The 13,929-nt window shown below is 40.5% G+C and overlaps 1 protein-coding gene and 1 long non-coding RNA gene across 3 annotated transcripts in view; both read left to right on the top strand.

The window, feature by feature from the left end:
* Nucleotides 1-13,929, top strand: part of LOC125804795 (uncharacterized) — a 376,893-nt gene that overhangs the window by 75,179 nt on the left and 287,785 nt on the right. The gene's annotated exons all lie outside the window — the stretch shown is intronic.
* Nucleotides 4,065-13,929, top strand: part of nlgn3a (neuroligin 3a) — a 211,982-nt gene continuing 202,117 nt past the window's right edge. Inside the window, exon 1 of one of the 2 annotated variants that reach the window (XM_007228428.4) lies at nt 4,065-4,397. The gene's annotated coding sequence lies outside the window, so the exon portion shown is untranslated. The remainder of the gene's footprint in view (nt 4,398-13,929) is intronic. The other variant, XM_007228429.4, reaches the window with a different exon arrangement.

Genomic DNA, 13,929 nt, shown 5'->3' with positions numbered 1-13,929 from the left:
TGAAGCTAACTATTGTGTGCTGAAAAGTCTTATCTATGCGCTGCGCAAACAGCAAGCGCTTTGTCCTCTCTCTCTCTCTGTACGATTTCTGTATGCAGCTGCAGAGTCCTATTACTTTTCTTTACGTTTTCAGTTCCAGCGCTGCAGCAAATGCGCTACGCTCGCTCACTCTCGCGTACTCTATACATACTATAACCTTCAGCGCGCTAGGACGGCTTTCACAACAAGCATTGTGGAGCTGAATGCCAATCTGCTTTCAGCTGCTGTTTGCTTATTGCTTTCTCAGGGACAGACACGTTCCTTGTGGTCAGATCAATGCTAAAGGGTGCGATATGTTATAAATCGATATATGTGCCGTACCTTTCAATAACATCCAACATGACACATGTATTTAAGCAATAGTACACTCGAGGTCCATGCTACAACTTACATTTAGCTTAAAATACCCTATATTAACTAAAAAATATATATACACTTAAGCTTTTGTTTTAATAGAACCTGATATTGGTGGCTGATAATGTGTGTAGTAATTTGTTTTAGTTGTTCCATAAACACTATAAATGAACCTAAAATACTCAATGTATTTAAAGTATATAAAAGATTTTTCAAAAGCTCTATTATACAAGTCAGACACAGATTTAATAACACTAGCACCAGCACTAATGGAGAGCTTCGGTTACAGTGCATTACTGGCTGATAATGTCACTCATAAAACGCTTCTCAGCCAATCACATTGCAGGTATAATTGTAAACAAGCTGTGCTCGATACTGAGCTTCGTTAAGGAGAGTGAGCGGCGACAGGAGCATCGCTTCACCCAAATGGGCATCCTGTGAACTCCTAATGACCGCAGAGCAATTACCAACAATCAAGATAGCACCATGACACTTAAGTTCAGCGGGGGGAGGAGAGACCGAGCCGAAGTCTCCCTCTGGTGGGGGTTGGGAGGAGGGTTATAAGCCGTCCCATTTAGAGGCAGCCCTGGGCACGGAGCAGTCTTAGCTCTGACTCCACCTGTGAAGCCCTGCTCACTGACACTGGCAGCGAGCATTCTGGGAATCCATCTGGTGGCACCACTGACAGGAGGAAACCTGCTAATTAGCTCTCTCTGAAAAGGGGCTGGGTCGAGCGCAATCCCCAGCTGTCATTAAACACACTCTCAGAGAGAGTGGAAAGAGAGGGAGTGGGTAGAAGAAGAGAGTCTGAAACACTGGGGATCTGACGCTCTAATTCCTCTTTTCAGAGGAGGGTAGACGCGATGCACTGAATCCGTTTATATGTGCTACACAGGGTGGAAGAGGAGCGCCTCCCCGAGAAATGCGGCATGCGAAATGCCATTACGTGTAGACGTGTGGGGTAATGACGCACTCTGTTGTGGATGCCCATGCCCATTTGATACGGGGAGATCCCTTGGCATAGCCTTTTGAAAAGAGCTCTCGCTTTGAGACACAGATGTAAAACTGCATAGGACACCTGTTCATGGCAACGCAAGGTGAGTGTTTAGATTGCTTTAGCATCCTCACCATGTAAGCTCATTGTACAACAAGCAAACAGCTGCCGAAACACTACTGCTTCCTGCTGCCATGACACGCAGGACAGTAGGTATGCAATCGAATGCCGCAGTCCAAGTTAAGTCAAGAGGCTTTCATTGTCATGACATCTAAATACAGGTACACGGTGTAGTGAAATTATGTTCCTCTGGAACCATGGTGCAACATAGAACAATAAAACAATAGAAAAAATAAGGTGTGCAAGGTGTGACGACAGTGCAACATAAAACTATAACACTAAATAACAATAAATACAATAAATACAAAAGACGAGACAATTTAAAAGACAGGACAGTGCAGTACCGATACGGTATAATAATGTGCATAGTGAGGAAAAGGGAGCAGAGATATAGAACATAATAATAGTAATAACAATTGCTCACAAATAACTGACACTGGGTTAAGCAAAGGCCAGTGATGCATCGCCTAAAAGAGGGGGTAATTAGGCCTGATGCACTCTTTTGTAATGCACAATGGAAAGCGGTGCAAAACCCCACTTAGTTGATCAAAGCTCGCACACTGAGAATCGTCAGCCTTGTTCTCCCCTGGGCAAAGCTGTTTACACATAGGGCCCAAGAGGGCATTCACATTCAATGATTAAATTACATTTTCTCTCCACCAAAGAGCCCCGAAGCCACTCGGATCCAAATGACTTCGGTCTCGCCTCCCTGCCTAGTACTGCCCGGCCGCCGGAGCCTCCACGCCTCCCTCGGCGGGTTTCACGGTGCACGCTCTCAGAACCCGTCCCAGCCAATCAAATACCAGGGGGGCCGGCAAACGAAAAAGATCCACCCTCACGCGCCAGCCAAACCAAGCAATTAGCATTCTAGCGAATTCCCACCAGAATTCACAACAATAAACATGTAAATCAAAACAAAGCGACCAAGCTTTTGTTGTGCCTTTCTCGCGTTTGCGGTGCATTAGTCGAGCACTTCAACCGAGGGGCTCAGTAGAGCAAACACACTCGAGTGCATGTTGTTTTGGAGAGGAGCAATTAGGAAACCACACATTCTCTTTAGTTTTGTATATTAGGAATGATTATGCCTCAAGTCCTTACAGATATTGCTGATTAATATCTGCTGCGTGTTTCCCGGCGGACTCCGACTCTGCAGAAGCTCTGATTCGCGCCGTGCTGGTAACGCAAATTATTCCGTTTCAATAATTCAGGAAATGTCTAGTAATCATTAACAATCAAATCAATTAGCAAAACACGCAGGAGCCGGGAGCCGACTCCACAAAAGAATCGCAAAATTCACTGATTCACAAAGAACCGGCGAGGGGGTTGAATGAGGGAGAGAAAAAAAATGTTTTTTATTTGCTTTAATAAATAGCTAAATAAAGCTAAATAAACAGTTTTATACCTGTGAAACTAATTATTTTGTTTCACAGAATAACACAGAAATTGCCTAGTAATCATCACCATTGAAAGCAATTAGAAAAGAACACAGGGTCTGGGAACCAATTCCAAAAAGAGTCAATTTACTCATTTACAATGAACAGCCCTGGCAAAGCAGTGCACAGGGGTTTGGGTGAGGGTCAGAGGGAGAGAGAGAGAGAGAGAGGGAGAGAGAGAGAGAGAGAGAGAGAGAGAGAGAGAGAGAGAGAGAGAGAGAGAGAGAGATGATTCCAAAAAGATTTGATTCACTAATTCTCATTAAACAGCTCCAAAAAACAATACAGTGGGGTTTGAGCGATGGGGAGGGAGAGGGACAGGGGCTTGTTGAATAAGAGAGAGAGAGAGAGAGAGAGAGAGAGAGAGAGAGAGAGAGAGAGAGAGAGAGAGAGAAGGAGTAAGGGAGTGTATTTCACAGTCTGAAGGAAAGTAGGTTAGTTCTGACAGCAGGTTATAATATAGAGATAACCATATAGATCATATAGCTTCAATATGATTTACACACATATCCAAAAAATCAATTACAATAATATTTAATGTCTAATTAACCATAGTAAATTGATTAATGTATATGTGATCTGTTTATGTATGCATTGATAATTACTGATAATTGTTGTTTATTTTTTTCAATTCACCAATAAAGCTTTTTTGAATTAAATTGAATTGAATTGAGAGAGCGCGAGATAAAGAGAGGAAAAGAGTGAAAAGAAAAGCAAAACCGGATAAGAGAGATTTTATGTTTAACATTTTTAAAATGACAACCAAATACACTTATTCAATCAGTAACAAAAAACATGGGACTGGCAACCGATTCTAAAAGAGTCGATTCACTGATTCGAACTGAACAGCTCCAGCAGGAGCTTGTTGAATAAGAGAGAGAGAGAGAGAGAGAGAGAGAGAGAGAGAGAGAGAGAGAGAGAGAGAGAGTATTAAAATGAAACATCATTAAAAACGTTACATTTTAAACTGTTTTAAAAACAGTCTCGCTCTCATCCGGGGACGGGAGAGGCGCGTGCCCTTGGTTACCTAGCAACTCGCGTCTGCGTTGGCGTTCCCCAAAAAACGGGCGTAAAAAAAAGTGAGAGCAAGAGAGAGAGAGAGAGAGAGAGAGAGAGGGAGCGCGCGCGCCAGAGAGAGTGAGAAAAAAAAATCCTCCGCCGTGCACGCGCAGCGCGCGACCGCCGGCACCGCGAGCGCGAGCATGAAGCGCGAGGGAGCGAGCGTTCGGAGGAAGACGGAGGAGAAACGGCTGAAAATGTGAGCGGAGGGAGCGGAGCGGAGGAGGACGCAGCGCGGATCGGTACGGGGGTTTTAACGGGGCGGCTCGCGGAGGCGCGTGGGATTATTATCGCGGTTATTATAGAGCGCTGTGCTTTTTTTTCCCCGGTGTTTTTTTGGTTGTTTTTTTTGGGGAGAATATCTCTGGAATGAAGGGATTGGTAGTTCGTTTGAGCAGGTAAGTCTGTTTTATTTATTTATTTTATTTAGAGAGAGATGTAGATAATTTGGTCTGCGTTTATTATTTATTATTATTTATTTATCTATATTATATGTGTTTATTGGTGATGCTAATTTGACTGAAATGTAAATGTATAGGGAAACCGGTGGAGGTGAAGATATTCAGATATTTACATGTTTAGATGTTTATAGAGGGTTAACAGTTGAATTGCGCACCGGTTTGATGCTGTTTTTTTTTTTTTTTTTTGTATTTTTTAATGCACGTGGCGCGTGCACGTTCTCCCGGGGCTGAGATGTGATGTGTTCTGGGGTCAGTGTCGTTGCATGTCGTGTGGAAAATGTGAATTACGCGACGGCTAACTGCATTCTGCTGCTGAAAGTTGAGGAGGGGAGGGAAGAAGAGCAGCAGCGCTGCTGGCAGCTGATCCGCGTGCCAGTGGCAGCGGCAGCGGCAGTGGCAGTGGCGGCATCAGCACCTGGCAGCACTTGTTACGTGCAGCGCGCGCGTGTTGCGTGTGTTCTTTCTGTGCGTCGCTTTCGCTGTTCTCACTACAGCGCAGTGCTGGAGATTGTGATTGTGACGTAGCTAGATGTGATGTAGCTGATATGATATAGTTTTTCGTCGTGATAATATCGTAATAAATAATTAACAATACATTTTTTAATTATGGTGAATAATATATGCTTTACTATGTATAATGTGGTTATTACCAACTAACCAGTTATATGTGTTACAAAAAGCGTAATTAATGATAATTAATCAAATTACCTGAATGTGGCTTAGCAAATAAAATAAAATCTACAAAATAAATCCTATTTAATCTAACATGTAGTTGCAGCAAATATTCTGCAACCAAAATTATTTGACCGACAAAGTTTAAAAATACACATTCCGAACAATAGGGATTGGAGGTAAATGGAATTTGATTAATCAAATTACTGCTTTAATGCGAATTCAAATGCAATCTGTGTACAACACAGAGTTTAGAATGCAGCTCAGAAAAGTCTGCTTGTTCCTACAGCCTACAACATACAAGCCAAACACAATTAATCACAATAAACAATGTATAAGTTAAAAAAATTGTATATATGTATCAGGATTCGGCTGGGCAGCTAAAGCCACATTTAGAACCTAACCAACATAATCTTGTCAATGATTTAAAAAATAAATAATAATAATAATAATGTTCATGTACTGTATTCTTAAAATCTGGAAGGCCTGTTTATATAGATTCTCAGTACAGGTTACTGAACAATAATGATATAACATATAATGTTATTAAGCATTGTTTTATATTTTTGCCATCATCATGATTGTCCTTGGTATATGTTTTTGGTTCATATATACTGTATGTGTGTGTGTTGGTGTTAGTGTGTGTGTGAGAACAAGTGAACAAGGTTGTAAAAGCAAGTCAGATGATTTTAAAGCTGCCTCCAGGGGGCTTTGTGTCCACTTCTAAATCCAGAATTACTGCTATCATGTTTTCTCATCACCTGTAAATCAAATACCTTCACTAGGAGCTTTAATGGTAAACATTAAACCTTAGGCATGACAGCTCTGTCTGATATAGTCCTGAAAATATAGTAAATCAAGTAAAAAAGTAATCACACTCGGGTTCGGCCCAAAACAACTTGCATGGAGACCCGCTAAAGGAGGTGCTCTCAATCTGGTTCCAAACCAACTCTGGAGTGGTTCTGTTTGTGGTGAGAATGTGATCTGGTATCGATCTGACCCAACTAACAAATATACTATTTTAAGTTATACTAAGCTAAACAGCTTTTCAGTTGCAGTTTAACCTGATGTATTAGCCACATAATCAACCATAGATACCATAGATATGAAGGAATTCTGTCTCTGCTGCTGCTCCATGTTCTAAACTAAATGCTAAAAAAGTGCAGCGTTCACTGCTCACAGCTGCGCTACTACATTTACTTGTTTACTTCGAGACATCCTATTGAAAACACTATTTCTAAACGCACAGTGATACATCTTCATATTGCACAGATATACACTCTGCTCTAGAACACACAACCTTTCTACTATATTTACTTCCTTACTCCCGCACCAGACAGCTCTGACCAATTAGAGGAGTCAACAAGCTTTATTAGCAAGGTTTATTAGTACATATTTTGGTGCATTTAGGTTTGTGCCTGTGTGAAAACAAACCAACTGATTTATTAACCAGGTAATTTACCACCATAGCTATGAACAAACCCTGTCTCTGCTGCTGCTCTATGCTAAGCTGTTTAAACACTGAATGTCGAAAGTGCAGCATTCACTGCTCACAGCCATGCCACTACATTAACTTGCTTGCTACGGGACATCCTATAAGCACATGCTGGCTGAGGAGCATCCAGAAGAGAAATCTGGATCTGGAACTACACTTTGTTCTTTAGCTTCAGGCTCACAGGATATAATATACTTATAGTTAAAAATGAGAATTCTTTGTTGCGTTTTACTGTATGCATGTTTATTTGTGTCTGTTCTAATCATACTACTCATAACTCATATTGCTGAGATGAATGAATTAGGGTAATTTGTTTTAGTACCTAAAATGTATTTTTTTGCACAGTGCTGTATAAAATACAGTATACAATGCTATATACTGTAGATGTGCAGATGTCTAGAGTATGTAAGAAGCAATGACATTAACATTGACATTAATTGCAGAGTGAATTCCCAGCATGTCAGACGCAGGTAGCCCACACCAAGGGGTCACTCCTGAAAGTCACCCAGCAGTAATTAGTTTATGCAGCTCTAAACATGGTCCTGAATGGCAACCTCATTTAGCCCGCGATTCTCCTTCATTCTGAGAGACGGGGATGTCTCGCAGACACATTGTCATTAAAGGAGATTGAGCAGAAAGGACGAAATTGCGGAGGGGAAGGGGCTGAGCCGAGACCAGAAAAATGTGAGCCTCCGAGTTGTCATGGTGATTTTGTGAATAAGCAATTGTTGCCCATCAAGCTAAAGCATTACACACATTCTCCCCTCCATCGCCTGTCCGTCCGGAGCCTCAGTTCAGCGCTCGGTAACAGAATGACGCACTTGTGTTGAAAACAGAGAGGAAATCTTCACAGTTTCATGCAGTTTTTATGCAGTTTCTTGCCGTTTCATTTAGTTCTACATCTCCTCACAGTTGTGCTCCGAAGAAGTTCTCTGTGCTCATCTGCTGGGGTTAATCTGAACGCTCCTGAAAGTTGCTATTCACACCCGGTTTATTTGTGCTTATTAAAGCCGGGATGTGTTTATGCAGTGTGATATTAGCATCTCGTAAAGGATTATTCACGCTTCTGCTTTTGAATTTCTCCTCTTTGACTTTATTTGTATTCAGACCACGCAGGGCAGTCTTCTTCAAGTCCCCCACTGATTTAAATCCGTTTTCTCTTCGCGCAGGAATACACACCCCCACCACCCCGATTCCTGTTGCATTTCTGAGCTACCAGCCCCCTGTCCCGCGGCCTATTCATACTGAGTAGAATCTGGCTCCTGTCAGCGTGCAGCATTACCGTACACTTATATTCCATTTTATTTCATTTCATGCAGGCACACACAAAGCACTGTGGAAACCCTCCACTGACTTACACTCTTTAAAAAAGAAGAAGAAGCCTCCATAAATAAAAAAAAAAAAAACACACACAGGCTTCAGCTTCAGCAGGGACCTGGTTTTGGAATAAGGTAGTTGTTGTTTTTGCAAGATTCACTAAAAATGATCTTAACACTCATGTTTATACCATATACAGTGGTGTAGAAAACAAATAATGTTTATAAATAACAAAATGCAGTATATAAATGAAGGTTTTAGTAACCTAATAAACCTAATAATCAGTTGGGCCACTCTTAGCAGCAGCAACAGCTGTAATCAAGTGTTTGCAGTAACTTGATAGAATTTTGTTGTAATCATCTTTACAGAATTGTTGTAATTTCTGTAAGTGTTTTCCTGCATGAACCACCTTTTTAAGGTCATGCTTTCTCATGGTGGAGTAATGAATGCTGAACTTAACTGAGGCAAGTGAGGCCTGTAGCTATTTGGATGTTGTTGTGGGTCTTTTGTGACCTCCTGGATGAGTTGTCGCTGCGCTCTTGGGTAATTTTGGTCGGTCCATCACTGCTCACCACCAATGGCTCTTACTGTGGTTCTCTGGAGTCCCAAAACTATAAAAATGGCTTTATAACCTGTTCAAGACTGATAACTGATAACTGTTTTAGTTACCTCCTTTTGAGCTTTTAGGTATCTTTGGCTCTACTTCTCTTTGTTAGGCAGGTTTTATTTAAGTGGTTTATTGATTGAAAACAGGTGTGCTCTGAGTTTACTCTTCTGAAGTCTCCATTGCTCCACCAGCCGCTCTCGTTCAGTAAAACCTCTTTTAGAGGCTGTAAGTGTGACGTAAGTACGTAAAGATGTGTGACGTGGCCAGAAGAAGGACTCGACACCCCAGTTTTTAAAATGAATATATAATAAGGATTAGCAGGGATGGTGGTTCAGCACACTGGTACCATTAAACACAGTATATTATCCATATTCTTCTCCACTCAGAAATGCTTTCAGTTTAGATACAAAATAATAACTGACACTTTAATGATATAAACCTTAATTTAAAGACTGCATTTTTATAATTAAATTAAATTAGTTTGATACAAAAAAATATCATAAAGGGGCAAACACTTTTATTTAAAGATATAATTGCATGAATAGCCGAGTGGTGCAGTGGTGTCATCATGGTTTCTGAAACATTCAACACTTTCTTAACTCTGTGGAGGAATTTTAGTCCACTCTTCCTCACAGATCTGCTTTAGCGTAGCGTTGTGTGTGTGTGGGCCTTCGATCTTCGGTCCTGCTATAACTTTATAATAGGGCGTGGGTCTGGACGTTGAGTAGGACATTCCATCACGCTTCCACCACCATAATATTCTATTTTTTGCTAGACATAATAGGGCCCATGTCAGCCAAAGAGCTCCAGTTTCTGTTCAGCTGTCTAGAATTGGCCTGTAACGATAAAATTCTTACTTTTCTAACAATAAATTGAATTTCCATGAAATAACAGTGATACAGGATATTATTGTCATATTATGCCATTGATGATTGCTAATATAATTGTGTAATAGAGCAGATAATAGAACCTCTGATAGGTGGAGAAGGATTATATATTTTTTTGACAATATACTGTATTGAATGTCTAAGAAATAATAGTGATACAGCATATTATTGCCATATAATGCTAATAATAATATAAAATTGCGTAGCAAAGAAAATACGCTAATTTAAAGTGAACTGGAGTTTTTTTTGTTGTTTTTGGATGTGTGGTAGGAAGTTAGTTCAACTCTTCTGTTAGTTTAAGAGCAGAAATAGAGATATGAAAGAGTTAAAAAAGGGATGTTTTAAAAAAGTGATGATGGAGGATTATGACAATAAGTCATCAACTGAACTTTTTACATCAGTGTTGTACCTCCAGCTATTTTTTGTTAAACTACTGCTAATGATTAGATATTCTCCTATGTGCAGTTTAGAGGGATCCTGCCTGTAATATTCTGATGTTCTGATTACATAAATGTGTCTTTATCAATACTAACTCACTTCTGTATCAGATCTGTATTATTGTTATTGTAAGTTTAGTGTTATTGCTGTTTAAACCCGGATCTTAAAATTAAAAAGAGGAGCTACAGCTGGATCTGAAGAATCATTAAAAAAGCCAGAAGTCGTTCTGTGTTTGTGCAGCTTCTCGTATAACCCCGCAGACTCATCAAGAATCCTTCACCAACCTTTTTTTAAAGTGTGTGTTAATCGCAAAGATGGCCTGAGAGACCTAATTGTCACAGCCCATTATCATCACTCTGTCATTGCTACAAATGCTCTTTTGCTAATGGCTCAACATGCTCTCCTGATTATCGTAGCATCCACACAGCATCTTCAGAGCAACTTCTGAAGGGTGAATCAGGAAACCGAGCGCATAGCAACAGAGAAACGTCCGCCTTCTCCTTTGTGAGTCGCTCGGTGAAAATGATTCATTCAGCTTTTCATCGATATATTGATCTGTTTTGAATCATGGCTGTGTTGTGAGGGTTTACGGTGGTCTTTCACTGTTGCATCACATCAGCACACTCTCTCCCTCAGTCACCTTTATTGACCTCTTTGACAGAAATGCGTTGGACATGTGCCATCTCGCGCCTCAAGGCCGTTCGGAAGATGCTGTGTTGTTTACCTCTATTGGCTGGAATATCTGACATGATGGGAGTGACCCGTGACTCTGCAGAATAATGTAGAAGAGAGTAGGGGTGGACGATATGGCCCTGAAATAATATCACAATATTTCATGGTAATTCCCCGATAACGATACTCTTGGCGATATGATACTTTGGCAGCATGGTGGCTTGGTGGTTAGCACGTTCGCCTCCCAGCACTGGGGTCTTGGGTTCAAGCCCTTATCTGGGTGGAGTTTCCATGTTCTCCCCGTGTCTGTGTGGGTTTCCTCCGGGGCACCTTATAATATATGAAAATAGACCAGAAAATAAACGCTATTGATAGTACTTATGCCTTACAGTCTGTAAAATACAGTACTTGTATTTTTAAGTAGTGGGAATATTAACAGAATATTATAAAAAATGGCATCGGTGTGCTTCTTCTAAAATTTCTGCAAAGTCACATACAATATTTGTTTTTTTGTTTTTTGGTTAGAACAGCTTTTTCTGGCAACCTAAGCAACCATAGTGCTGCTAATGGTGCTGATACAACAGCTACTGTGAACATGAAGATATCAGATCATCAAATTTAGATTTTATTTGCTCAGTCATGCATCGTTAAACCAAAGAAACCAAAACAAAACTGAAGGAAATCACCAGATTTATTCACTATTTAGACTGCACCACAATGCATGTTTTAAATCATGCTAGGTGCTATTACACTTTCTCACCAAAACCTTACAGACAGTCACTTTAAGAGATTTAGTGGTTTCTATCCAGTTCTATCCACAACTAAATGTACACAAATAACGGAAATGTCACAAATAAATTATGCATTAAATGCTGTGTTTCAATCAGATCTGTGCAACAGAATCAGTCGCTTTGTTGCTTATGGAGTAAAAACAAGTAAATTATGAATGAATGAAAGCCTTTCTAACACCCAGAGAGGCTTTACAGCCCAATCTGTGCACAATCCTTCACGCTCAGCTCTCGACCAACACGCACGAGTGAGAAACGCAGCAGCCAATCGAGCGCAGCGTAATCTCAACCAGAAATTACTGTCCAGCTGGAGGACTGAATAACTGCATAGAGGAGTGTAGAGAGGATTCACCCTGCAGAGAGTGCCAGTCAGTGTCTGGGCCTTCAGCCATACATGCATTTACACACACACACACACACACACACACACACACACACGCACACACACACACACACACACACACACAGCAGTTCACCTGAGCAACATTTGAGTTGATCAGGTGAGTTTAGAAATCGATCATTGGTGGAATAACTCTGGTTTTTAATCACAGTTTTTTTTTCATGCATCTTGGCATCATGTTCTCCTCCACCAGTCTTACACACTGCTTTTGGATAACTTTATGCAGGTTTACAGATAGATAGATAGATAGATGAATGGATAGATAGATAGATAGATAGATAGATAGATAGATAGATAGATAGATAGATAGATAGATAGATAGATAGATAGATAGATAGATAGATAGTAAACTAAAAATGCAGAAACTTTTTTTTTTGTTGGACAGTGAATGGGTGAATGAAACAACACACATATTACATACATATTACACACTACTTTATATTAAGTCTGTTTTTTGTTTGTTTTTACAAATAAACACTTATAAAGTGTACAGGAATTATATTATATTAGCCCTTTAATATTAGCTTAAGATCTATTGCTTGTGTTTAGTTTAATTTAGTTTTTTCTCTTAAAAAGTCTTAATTATCATCACTTACACATGTATACACACACACACACACACACACACATACATGCATACATACATTTTGACACACACTTTTTGTGCACACACTGACAGGTAGATCTGGGAGTTGCATGCAAAAGGCTGGATTAAAGCTGTTGCTTATTGTTTGTTTCTTAGCGCCGGCCCCTAGCAGACTCCTGCTGTCAATAGAAAAGGTCAGCAGGTCTGAGGCTGGACTTAACTAGGATATCCACGCTTGTGTGCATGGCAAAAAAAAATAAAAAATGTCCAGGAGCTTTAGATATTTGCTGGAGATAGCAGAGGGAAAAAGCCAGCTAAAGGAAGCAGCCCATACAGCGAACATGTGTCGGGAGTCTTACCGAGGGGCTAAAGATGAAAGATAATGTGGATAAGCCCGACGCCCGTTCTCTTCTTCCTGTTCTGGAGTCAGATAGCGCAGGAGAGCAACAACAGCAATGGAATCTAAATGTTCCACGACAGCGTTTCCCTGACCTTGTCTGAAAAGATCTCTTATACTCACGTAAGTAGAAGTGGCCCTAAGCCCCTCCGCTTCCCAAAAGGACAAGGCCTCCTTTATCCGCAGCCCCGTTTCTGCTCCATTCACCGGCAGCCAGGGGAAAAAACGCTCTGCTATTTAGTCATATTATGCAAATGGAACTCTTCCACTTTTCATTTGTGCAGCTCACATAAGAGGATTGCCAGTACCTTGATAGCTGACAGACCTATCACCACTTTGGCGACACAGCGGAGGGGGCAAGGAAGGAAGAATATATGCGTAGAATTGAACTGCTCGCAAAGAAATCGAAAAGCGCTCGTCTTTGAGTAATCACTCAGTCATACGCACATGCATATTCAGAGCGAGGAGGGGATCATTAGCGGGAATTCGGTCCTTAAGTTGTCGCCACTTAAAATGTAAATGATCTCAAAGACCTCGGGATTTCTAATCGGCCCACACAATGGTCTAGCGCCTCGGCCGCGAGAGCTGACACGGCAAAAAAAAAAAAAAAATAAAACATGGCAAAGTCGACGCTTTTAAACCCCAGACAAATTAGAGCACATCAGGAGGAGATGTGAGAGCACAAAAAAGGAGGATGCCAATAAGCCTGTCATCTCTGGCAGTGCATATAGAATATATATAAGAATGATGAATGAGGAAACAAAAATCAACAAAAGAGGTTTAGCTTTAGGTTTACTGTGAGCCACATCTCTTCAAATGTCCAAGCCAGATTTGACTTGACTTGAAGACCACCAACATTCAGCGTTTAGTGTCAAAGCAATGCTTCGACCTGCTCTGGAAGTAATTTATGAGTTATGAATTTACTGTATGTCTTCTCCAAACTGGATTCATATCTAAGCCTGGAGAAGAGAAGAAACACAAACTGCAAAAAACTCAATTTTAGCAAGTGAAATTTTCTAAATTAGGGCAATAAATCTTATTTCCCTCTCTGATAAGACTTCTTGTCTTACTAAGCATTGTGTAAGTGTTAGATTATTTTGCTTATTTTAGGGATAATTATCTTAATCATTCTTACTTAGAATTTCTACCTTATTTTAAGTAATTCGAACTCAAAATAAGCACAATCAAGCAGCAATCAAGTTATTCTGAT

The sequence above is a fragment of the Astyanax mexicanus genome, chromosome 10 (assembly GCF_023375975.1).
Source record: "Astyanax mexicanus isolate ESR-SI-001 chromosome 10, AstMex3_surface, whole genome shotgun sequence".
NCBI lineage: Eukaryota > Metazoa > Chordata > Actinopteri > Characiformes > Acestrorhamphidae > Astyanax > Astyanax mexicanus.
This window is presented reverse-complemented; position numbering and strand designations above follow the sequence as displayed.